The sequence below is a fragment of the Lissotriton helveticus genome, unplaced genomic scaffold (genome assembly GCF_964261635.1).
Source record: "Lissotriton helveticus unplaced genomic scaffold, aLisHel1.1 SCAFFOLD_656, whole genome shotgun sequence".
In the NCBI taxonomy this organism is placed as follows: Eukaryota; Metazoa; Chordata; class Amphibia; order Caudata; family Salamandridae; genus Lissotriton; species Lissotriton helveticus.
This window is the reverse complement of record NW_027611955.1, coordinates 78,209-90,396: the sequence shown is the minus strand read 5'-3', so window position 1 is coordinate 90,396 and position 12,188 is coordinate 78,209.

Below are 12,188 nucleotides of genomic sequence, written 5' to 3'. Positions count from 1 at the left end.
AGGGCACTGCCTGTTCTATCAGTAGCGGCCCTCCCAGCGCCTTGAGACCCTCGCAGATATGTAGTGTGCTTAACTAATTACAGATTGATTGATTGATTGAACTTGCAAGAAAAGGTTGGGCATGTGCCAACCATTAACCAATTGTAGGCTATGATTTTGGAATGACACAGACATAAACCAATCCGAACCAGTGGGATGGGTCAGACCCCACAAAGTACATTCAGCAGATCACCTGGCAGCTGCACTGCCTAGGCTCGACCTAAAAAAAGAAGGAGGGGTGGCAATAACTCAGAGCCGAGACAAAATAGTAATCTTAACAAGAAGCACCGCCGCCTAGGGAGACAAGCATTTACCATGCAATAGGTCAATCGTTTGCAAGAGTTTGAGCTATAGGTATTGTAAATGATTTTACTTTTTAGGTTTCGGCTACCGTCCCACTGCGTAAGCAGTGGGTGGGCAGAGCCGAAATCTTTTGTTAGTAGTAGGGGGGCCTGAACACGCCCCTCTTCTCCAGTGGCTGGCCTCGTAAATACTGGCCAGCCATTGGAGGAGAGGAGCGTCACTGAGTTCAGGGCCCGCCTTGACGCGATTCGGGGGCGTTTCCGTGTCTTTTTTTAAGTCCCGCCCTCTCCTCTTCCCATTGGCTGGAATTTTACCTTCCAGCCAATGGGAAGGGGAGAGGGCGAAAAACATGCCCCCGAATCTGCCGGCCGGGACACCCCGTGATGTCATTCCCCGGGCCGCGCTGTGATTGGCTGCCGGCCCGGGACCTGACATGTTTTTCTTATTAGCAGTATTTCGTATTAATACCGGTTTTCATTGTGACTAAATGCAATATATATATTTTTTTCCGGATTTTGCCCTTACAGTCCAGCAATCAATCAGAGAGGGGCAACCAAGGAAGACGGCACAATCGGAGCCTGGAAGTGTTTACTGCTATATAAATATATCTGAAATATATATACACAAACATATATATCATACTTCAGAATTTCATTTTGAAATCACCCACAAATATTACAGGACGGAGATGGGTTTCTGGTGGTAGAAAAGTATCCCGAAGCACGGGTGGTTGTGCGCTGAGGCTACCTGCAGAAGTATGCAGTGCGGATCATCAGCCGGTCGTCTGCAGAGCTGTGTCTTTGATGGAGCGGTCGAGGCCGGGCAGGGAGTCCCCCATCTTTTCAGACACATCTTTTCATTCGGAACCAGCAGACGGGTCACCCTGAGCCAGTGCCGAGGGTAACTAACTATGTCGCACAAAACGGCCAATTCCGGTTTTTTTCTTCTTAATTTTTGCTTTGAAGCTCCACATGAATTCGGCAGTCTGGCTATTTCCCGACCCTGATCTGCATGTTTGGAGCCGTCGTGCTGCACCTGTTCCCAGTGGCGTCACTAGGGAGGTGCGTGGGGGGGGGGTTCGGACCGCACCGTGGGGTGACACCGTGACACCGACCAAAATGCAAAATAATGGAACCCCCCACCCCGCAGACCAGCCTGCACGGCCCTTAACTAGGACATTTTTCATTCAATATGCACTTTCTTCCTTCGGCACTGCTCAACGCCTGGCCCAACCCTTGCAGTTACTTTAGTGCGTCAGAAATACGCTTTCAAGTGTGGGTGGGACTGGGACCTGAGTCTATAGTCTATAGGGCATGCAACGAAGCACAATGTTAGAACATGAGAGTATACTGCGGCGATAGGTCAGAAAATATAGCAACGAGGGCTGAGTTTTCGAAGACATTAAAATGATACGAGAAGGGATTCGTGTCAAGAAAAGAACGTTGCCTTGACTTTAAAACAAAAGTCAGGGCGTTGTTTTTATTTATTAACGTGCGCCGACATGCATCATTTTCTAATAATTAATTCTAGATAGACGTAAAGATTACTTTGCTCGTGTTTTTTTTTATAAATAGGTAAACTTCCGTTGTACATTTTATTATGTCTTGTGTGAGCCAGTCAAGATTGCCGCCGCATTCCCCTGAAGAAATGCCACCGGCGTCTCTTGTCCCTTTACAATGTCTACACCTGCTCTCTCTAGTGGCCCTATTAGTTCTTCGGTGACGCCATAACTAGGATTGTTTTTTCCAAATATTATATTTTGGACACAAGTGTGAGTTAAACTGATGTGTACCGTGGCCTGCAGCCTGTAGCTCGTGTTGGTTGTCACGCAAGCCATCGCTCGGTCACTCGAGGGGCGTGCCCTCGGCTCCCATGATGCTGCACCGCGCCAGAGGCACCTCCGGTGTTTGAAAGCGGAGGGGGGAAATGGTGGCGCGACCTTTGGGCGGTGAGCCAGTAGAGGCCGAGACGAGAGCCGGCGCGGAGACCCAGCAGCACCAGGACAGTACTAGGCCACAGCCCGTGAGTCTCCATCCATTGGGTGAGTGCAAGCGCCTGCTGGGGAGACCACGTTGGAGGTCCTAGGTAGGGTCAGTGGGAGTGGAGCAGTGAGGGTAAATGGTCTAGATATCCTAAAAGGCCGGGGGTGGAGACATGGTTTTAATGTTGGTGCAGGAGGTTTAAAGTTAATGGCTGTTAGCAGCCAGCTCCAAGTACAACCCCAACTCCAGACGATGGGAGTGTGCTGGAGTGGCCTGCTCCTCATACTCCTGTGCCAGAGCTGGGCCCCAAGGAGCGGAACCAGCAGCAGCGGGGCCCACGGCCGAGACTGTCGAGACACAGCTCAGGAGAGGAGACTCACTGACGGTGGACAAGATCGAGCGCATCCTGGGGCAGGTGAGTCCTGCGGGGGGCGCTGTGGCTTAAGATGGGGTTTCTGCAGGTATCGGGCCAAAAGGATGGAGGGCTGGGGTTCTGCGGCATTAGCAGAGCTTTGGAGGGGACCTTGAAGCCGGAAAAAAGCTGAAAACACCCAAGAACTTCAGGTTTCTGGAAGTGGTTAGTTCTGAAAACCAACTTATAGTTCTTGAGGTCTCTGAGTCCTGGTGCAGGTTCTTTGATTACGAGTCCTGGTGAAGGTTTTTTTTAATAATGAGTACTGGTTCAAGTACTTTGGTTCTGAGTCCTGGTGACAATTCTTCAATTCCGAGTCCTACTTCAAGTTCTTTGATTCATAGTCCAGGCTCTTTGATTCTGAGTCCAGGGTGCAGTTTCTTTGATTCCAAGTAGTAGACTACTCTCGAGCCCCCCTTCCCACCCCACAGGTGGCAGGAGTGGGTGTATTCAGAGCAGAGGCGGGGCGGGAGGGGGGAGGAGGGGGTTTTCACTGTAGAGGGTCTCACAGGGGCTCACTGCAGGGGATCCCCGCAGGGTCAAAATGAACCCCAGAACAGGTACAAGGACTGGGGAGTGCAGAGGTTGAGGTACGGGGCACGGAGGAATGCGTAGGTATGAGACACAGGGGGATGCGGGGGTGACACCATGAGTTACCGCACTGGGTGACACCAACTGGCAGCGTTGCTAGTGGTAATGTTCGGTTGTGGACTTTCTTTATACATGTTTTCGCGTTGGTTTGAGTGGCAGTTTGGGATAAATAGAAGGTATAAACACATTCAAGGACAGCCGTGCTGTAGAAAGAAGACGCGAGGTTAGGAGAGCGCAGGAGGATAGATGAACAGTGACTGCCTGCGCCTGTCTACAGAGGACTCCCTGTCGACGCCACATTTTGCCCCTGCACCCTGTTTCTAGCCGTGGGTTTAGTTTCGGTTCTAATGCGGCCTCTTGTCTTCGGTTGTGTACACCCAGTGTCTGAAGAGAGGTACTGCGCTTTTGTGCTGCTTTTCGTGCTCTTTCTAGTAGGTTTCTGCAGTGGTTTATGTGGAAAAGACACCCGAATGCACGCACAGAGCGTGGACGCTTTCTTTGGACCGGCATCCTAACAGCTGGAGGTGCTGGTGAGGTACCAGCAATTGAAGTACAAACGGCGCATCGAAACCTCCTGGCGTGAAGCTACCGGGAAACTGCCTGGAGCTTTCACAGAGGTTACAGACTGCAGAGGTCAGAGAGGCAAGGGGTGAAGGGGTGCAGACCTGAGGGTGGAGCCAGGAGGTAGGAGGAACGGACTAAGCTGATTTTTTTTAAATCAGATTAAACTAGCCATAATGCTTAATTGGTGCACAGGACTTTCTTTGAGATCAAGCATTTTGCTCTAGGTAATGGCCCAGGGCACCCAGTTGTGCCCCCTCCTCCATTGCTACAGGTAATATCTCCCGCCTCTTTTCTCCATTTGCCCCTCCCCATTGCTGTTTGCCCTCTGATGCTAGGATGCATGCAATTTAGTCTCTCCAGTGATGGGTGCATTAGTGCGCAGAATATGTAAATATGTGGGTTGGAAATCTTGCGGTTTCTGTCCGGTTGTCCAGTGTGAGGTCACATGGAGTGCTAATGCTGCTCCTTGCCTTCTGTGTCGCTTGCTATTCTTCCCTTCATCCTGAACCCCAGCCTGGGCTCCTTTCTTCCACCCCTGACAACTTTCATTCCCACTCTGCAGATCCCACCCATTACTTAACACCCACTCAGCCTTTTTACCTCATAACCTGTTGCCAGACCTCTTCATGTGCCACACACCTTTTCAATCTCTACTACTCATATTCCTGCACCTCCTTTATATTACCTAGTTACTTTTTATCTTCTTTGCAGCCTTGGCTGGCTCTGTGTGTGTGTGTGTGCGGCTGGCTCTGTGTGTGTCTGTGCGGCTGGCTCTGTGTGTGTGTGTGCGGCTGGCTGTGTGTGTGTGTGTGTGTGTGTGCGGCTGGCTCTGTGTGTGTGTGTGTGTGCGGTTGGCTCTGTGTGTGTGTGTGCGGCTGGCTCTGTGTGTGTGTGCGGCTGGCTCTGTGTGTGTGTGTGCGGCTGGCTCTGTGTGTGTGTGTGTGTGCGGCTGGCTCTGTGTGTATGTGTGCGGCTGGCTCTGTGTGTGTGTGTGTGCGGCTGGCTCTGTGTGTGTGTGTGTGTGCGGCTGGCTCTGTGTGTGTGCGGCTGGCTCTGTGTGTGTGTGCGGCTGGCTCTGTGTGTGTGTGTGTGCGGCTGGCTCTGTGTGTGCGGCTGGCTCTGTGTGTGTGTGTGTGTGCGCGCGCGGCTGGCTCTGTGTATGTGTGTGTGCGGCTGGCTCTGTGTGTGTGTGTGCGGCTAGCTCTGTGTGTGTGTGTGCGGCTGGCTCTGTGTGTGTGTGTGTGTGTGCGGCTGGCTGTGTGTGGGTGTATGTGTGCGGCTGGCTGTGTGTGTGTGTGGCTGGCTCTGTGTGTGTGTGTGTGTGTGTGCGGCTGGCTCTGTGTGTGTGTGTGTGTGGCTCTGTGTGTATGTGTGGGTGCAAATGCAATAGGTCTCACATTTGCGAGACATTAAGCTAATGGCAATGTAAATAACAAGGCCATTTATTTATCTGTTTTCAAAACCAACACATAAATACAAATTTTGTCATTTACAATGCCAATAGCTCTAACTTTTCCAAAGGCGAAACCATTGTATTGTAAATGCTTGTTATTTATGTGTTGGTTTTAAAAACATAAATTAAAGGCATTGTCGTTTATAATGCCAGTAGCTTAAACTCTCGCAAATGCAAGACCTATTGCATTGCAAATGCTTGTTTTTAGTGTTGGAGTCCACCAGTGCCGGTATCAGTGGGTTATTGATTATTAGAATGGAGGGAGCGTAAAAGCATGGGAGCCATGCCTGACGTCTTAGGCCGTCCCATACCCATCGCACACAGTCAGTCGTGGTAACATCTGTCTTTTCTGTAAGGGTGGATGATATAGTGCCGTGAATAGGGGGGTGCGATTTAGCAGGTCTGCCTCCACAGCCACGTGCGGTTGAAATTTGATGGGATATGCCCAGTAGTGGGCATATAGAGCCTGTGCACATAGTGCATATAATAACAATAATAAAGTCATTTGTAATGTGCCTAGCTACACCGACTGGTGTGTCCCTGCACTATCGAAACGGTTATAAGCAGTGTTCTCAGCAACGTGCGCGCCAAGCCGGCGCGCATGTCTGTTCCAACGAGCGCGCAGTGCTTCATGTGGAGCGAGCACCCACAGCACATCCCAGGAGATCATTTGTGCTGCCGTTTTTATAACGTGAGTGGCGCGAAAAATGATAATTTCCTGGTTGTGGTGGCTCCTGCACTTGCTGTATTTCCTCCTTCATGAAGTACGGCTGAGGGCTGATGGTGGGCCATCGTGAAAATATTTGTTATTTGTAGCACCGTAATGCGCTGCAATTAACATCAATATTTTCACAATGGCCCACAATCAGCCCACAGCCGTGCTCTTTTAAGAGAAGAAATGCAGCCGAAAGCACGACTGTGATGCCTTTCTTCTCTCAAAGGAGCACGGCTGCGGGATGATTGCGGGCCATAGTGAAAATATTGATGTTAATTGCGGTGCATTACGGTGCAGCAATTAATAAATATTTTCACAATGGCCCGCAATCAGCTTTTAACCTTGAATGGAAAGTTTCACTGTCACACATCACTACGTGATGCAAGCTTTGGTGGGCGGTATTTGCCTTTCGCAAAATGTCGTGAAACGGTAAAAAATCTCCACGAACACGTGGAATTTCACGTACTCGCAGAGATTTCGGGGGCGGGCTTTTTTGTGAGTTCGCATGCCTCTCTTGTGTTTATAAAAGGTCAGAGACCGATCAGAGCAGCAGATGAGGAGAAAGAAGCTCCTGGTCACAGGAACTGCACGGAGATTGTGCTCGTGAAAGTCAAGGATGCAAAGGCCTCCATCAAGCATCCCTGCTATTTTTTGAGGGTAGATATTGGGAGAAAGCACAACTGCCCAGCCTCGACAAAGCTCATAATTATTTTGGGCAGATTAATGAGTTACTGAATTTGAGCTTAAATTCGGGCACCTGCTTTATTTATATCTGTAAGTGCTTACTGTTGACCTTTAATTTTTGTGACAGGAGCACTGTGCCAGAGTTACTGAATTTGAGCTTAAACTCGGGCACCTGCTTTCTTATATCTTAACTGTAAGTGCTTCCTGCTGACCAATAATTTTTGTGACAGGAGCATCATGCCAGAACGAATCCTGCCCTTCATATTTATCCAAGAAGACGCCACAGTTTTGTGCGATACCTCTACTCAACTGGAGTACTTTCTACTGGCTAATCAGTAAGTGCTACCTCGGTAAATGTATAGTCAAGTCAAAAAGATTTATTGCATAATTAATTAAAATTATTAAAAATTTCACATGGTAAAATAACATTACGAAATAAAGTTTCCAGGTCTTGTTACTGCTCAGCGTCTAAGTAATCATGTAAAATACAATTTTTTAAAAGCTTTCGTCCAGGGTATCTCAAGCCGTCTCAGAGTGTTAATGAGTTTTTACAATTTGTAAATTCCGATGGAATAGCTCCTCAGTGTTCCCCTGCTCGACTTGACCTAGGCATTTTCTTATCTCTGCCAGGAATGTGACTCCCCGGCATGCCAGGATTATGGAGGAACCTCCCAGCCAGCTTGTTACTGCGTGCCTGCCTGATCGAATGTTTAGCTCATTAAAAATAGGTTTCAAATGTCGTCGCCTATGAGCCATGAGTGCTGGACATACACATAAGAGATGGACTAGAGTTTCGGTTTTGTAACCGCAAAGATGGCATTGCTCCGTCTGTTGTGTACGTTTCCAGGATAGTAATAAATCTTTCGAAACGTGCAGACCCATCTGGTAGTCTGTGAATGCTCTTTTTAGATACCCGCTAAAATGAGATGAGAGATAAGCTTGAGGTTTTAATGTAGTAAAGGAGTTGATGATGGTCCATCCATGCCGACGTTTCGTAAGAGTATTTTTGTCCTCCAAAAAGGATTTCCTTTTTGCCGCTGCGTTAGCTGATCTACTTAAACATGCTTTGTCTGACCCAGTTGTCCATACTAATTCCAGATCCAGCTCTTTCACGCTGGATTTCAAATGCGATCCCCAGATGCTCGGGGATGCTCTGTCGACCTGTTTTTTTTATTTCTTCCCAGCTCAGCCAGTCCATTGTGTCTGGGTCTGCACAGCGTAGTTTGTGACAGAGCTTCACAAAGCCGCTAATGCTCCGGAATTTCTGATTTTGCAGTCCAAATTCAAGCCTGACTTGCGATGCTGATTTTGGGAGGTTAAAGACAGCTTTGTAGATTTTAATCTGTAGGTCATTTAATAGATCTGCCTCCTTGCCGCACCAAGTAACTAAACTAGTACTAGTACTTTTGTAGTAGAACCTGAATCAGTTGCTCCCAGTTGGGTACACATTCTTCCTCTTTTTGCGGCCATATCTTGGACATGAAGGATTTTACAGTGTCCAGAATTTTTTCAAACCCTTCCCCGCGCCATTTTAGTTTTTTAAAGTTGAATTTTATTGCGTGGTGTAGAAGAGAGGGCAGGCTTGGTGCCAAGGGGAGCGCGATGTTCAGTCTCGCTATTTGGGGAAAGTGATCACTTTCTACGCGTTGGTCAATTTGAAATGATTCAATACCGGCAAATAGCTCCTTACTTACAATTGTGTAGTGTAGTCAATAGTTGAAAGGACCCTGCCGCTCAGGTATGTAATACCTGCCAGTCTATCCCCCTTTGTGTATCCATTGAAAACTGACAGTCCTAGATCCCTTAAGGTGGTTGTTAACTTTTGTCCACCGCTACTTGATGCAGTCTTTGCCTTCCCCCGTTTTTTTCCAATAAGATCTTGGTTGAAGTCCCCAGAGATAAACAGTGGGCATCGCTTGTAAGTTCTTTGCATCACTTTTATCAATGATATTACGTTTGCGTGTTTTTCTTTCTGTGACTTCCTATCAGGGTGGATGTAGACATTGATTATTAAAAGTTGCCATTGTTGAGTCCCGGTTGGCGGGGTTTCGGTAATTCTGATCACTTGGGCCCAGTTAAGACCCACGTTCAGCTCTTCTGTTTCCCAATTATATTTTTGGGCTACGTAGGTTGATAATCCACCGCGGGGATGCCCGAAGGTTGAAAATCTTTCTGAAAATATGTAATGTTCTTTAAATCCTGAAATTGAGATAGGTTTTAGATTCCATGACTCCTGAATCAGGATTACATCTTGTTGTTGGAAAAAGGCTTGCGTTTCGTGGTCGTGAGCCATTTCTTGGAAGCCATGGACATTCCAGGAACAAAACGCAACATTTTGTGGCCTTTTTAACTTCTGAGGAGGCTTCCCGTTTTGAATTGCCAAGGACAAATTAGGCTCTAGGTTAGGTAGGTGTGTTGCACAGTGCCAAGGGTATCCAAGCCGAATCCATTTTGTCCAAACCATGATGACCAGTTGTTGCCAGGTTTTCTGACGGGAGTGTGGTAAATAAAATTACCGAACCATTTTTCTATACATTAAAGGAAAATAGGAACAGCTCAATCAAATGAGAGGCAGAGTCCGTGGTATCTGAGTCATACGGGCTTTAATGAAATGCCTCGAGGCATGGGACATCGGGTTCCATTACCACTAAGGTTCAGGAAGGGACATTCAACATTTTATTAACATCACACATTATATATAGTAAAACAGTATAATTGAAATGAATACAGTAGGCGTAACAGGTGAAAAGAGAGAGATAAGAACACATGTGCGTAACAGGAGGCGTGTAAGAAGGCGTACATGTGGGCGTACACTTGACATGTCAGAGAAACGTCACAAGAAACGTCACAAGTGGGTGGATGCTTAGAGAAAGTTTGCAGGATCAGCAGAAAACTTTGGCATACATGCGCGCGCAACTGAGCATGACGTGTAACTGGGGAGAGCTGGGGGCTTTGACTTTAGCACTAGTAGAGGAGACTAAAGTCTTGGATGTCAGAACGACCCGTACCTATAGCATATCTGGTATCTTGTGTTTTGAGGATGTAGTGTCTGAAGTAAAAGGTCTCGCGGGCAGAGGCCGTTCATCACTAAATGCTAGTGCGTGCATATGGATCTTCATGCGAAGTGCGGGGGCCATGGGCCTACCATGGTAACGGGAGCAGTAAATTACTTGCATGGAGACAGGAAGGCAGGGCCCTTTGCTCTGCAGCCGGGAATATGTTTACCTATTTCACTAGACTGGAATGTGTTTTCGCGGAGGCTGAGCAGATAACTGTAGGCAAAATATCATCTTGGCAAGCAGGCTAGGCCAGGCCGGGCACCGCTCGTCTGGGCAGGATGTAAGGTAGAGGTCAGGGATGCATACCTAAACTGCAGCTTTCAGAGACAGAAAAGAACTCGGAGCCTCGATTAAGAGCCTGGCTCGACTGGGCCAGAAAACATGGAGAAAACGTGTGCTTTATTCAGAAGTGTACCATGTAAAGACGATGGCACCATAGGCCTAGAAGCCTAATTAACGTGATTTACTTGGAGGACTGTATAACTGATATGTCAACGTTGGACGCAAACGCATATGTGTCTTTCTAGCAGGTACGGAAAAAGGAATTACATGACATACATGGGACACATGTGTATGGATGGGGTGCGAGTGGGGGACACATTGGATTCCTTAAAATTTCTATTACCTCATTCCCTCCTTGGCCCCTACTTCACCCTTTAGGATATGTCTATTCTCATGAGACCATCTATCTGTTCATATAACATCATTTGCTCATCTTTCATCATTCGGGAACGGGAACGTGGACCTGGATGGGGAATACAAGCTGTGGCGCACAAGCCGCAAATCGCTGGCCCACATTGCAGACAGAGACAACAACTGAATACTATGAGTAGTATTATTCCTAGGAATGACAGTACTTTCCATCCCCAGGCCGATATCACACTCCAGAGCCAACCGGACCATGTCCAGGTGCCTGGATTCTGGTGTATCTGATGAGCTATTTCATGAAGCCTGGTTATGGCTTTATATACTGATGGTGCGTTATTTGGAATGAAAATACAACAACTGGATCCGATCACTCTACAAGCCCCGCCCCTATCGGCCAGGATGACGTCAAGGACAAGACGGTTTTGAAGAACAACAAGTCTCATAGCAGACTGCTCTTCGGTCAAGTTACCTAAAGCAGAGGTAGTTTCGTTCACTACCGCTTCCAGTGTTCTAGTTAATTTGCGTATCAATTTACTGTTTTGGACAGGACCTACAAAGAAAAAGAATCCTTTATTGAAGTCTGTATATTGTTCCCACGTTGTCTCAGTCTGATCGACAATTGGGGACTTGATCTCCCTTCTATGTCTTACATGCACAAGGCGTGAATTTCGATGATAATCGGGTGGGGCTAGAAAAACAGGTGGTAATAGGAACGTAATATAACACGTCCCATCCCAATCAGGGGGCAGATGTACATAAGCGGTCTGACCACAAATAAAATAGGAATGGTGAGAGGCTTTGAAAGTAGACTTTCCTTGATCACTGAATTCGACCACAGTATTACAATCACTGTGTCCTAGATGTACTGAACCATTCTTTCTAACGCATAATTCGCCTTTCACTGGTAAAACTGTTATAAACGGCACGTCCGAATTAGTCTCAGACTGGACGTTCAGGATCATGAGATTGAGGGAAAAGTTACCTAATTCATACACTTCATTTTCTAGATCGGTCCCTTTCCTTTGGGGAAAACCGTGTGCGTCTGGGAAACATGCTTTATTCATAACTGTATTCAGGTTCCCCCATATCCAATTGCCTTGGGAAACTTTGGACTTACTGTCTAAGGAAGACATTAAAGCAAACCATGCTCCACATGAACCATTATGTGTAAACGGGTAGGGAAAGAGGGGCAGAGCTCCCTTGTATTTCTGATAAGGTGGGAGTCGGCCGCACACCCAGCAATTTGTGGCATTGCTGGTCTGGTGAGTATGGTGTAACATACGAATGAATGTATTGTTGCGCATTGCTAATCGATAGGACAATTCTGAGGGGGCAGGTCGCTGAAAGTGTGCTCTACAGAGTCATTAGAGGAATTGTGTGCATGTGAACCAAAAGGAGGAAAGAAAACATGTAACATGAAACTTATACATATAATCGAAATGCTCAGAATAAACATGAAAATTAACGTTATGATGCATCTGCTATGCAAGTTTTTGCAATATTTTTCTCTCTTTTCGATTCGCCTATCTCTCTGACTACTTGGGTCTATCTTATTCATGTCAGAAACCTGTCTAACCGCTTCACCCGAGGGGGACTTAAACAATTAAACGCTGTCTGACTTACTAGACCTCAGTTTGGCTCGGTACTCCTGCTGCGGAGTTTTCTCTAACAGGGGGAGTTTAGAGTCAGTGTCTGAAACGGGGCAGTCCTTGATTACAGTCTCTGGACACAATCCATA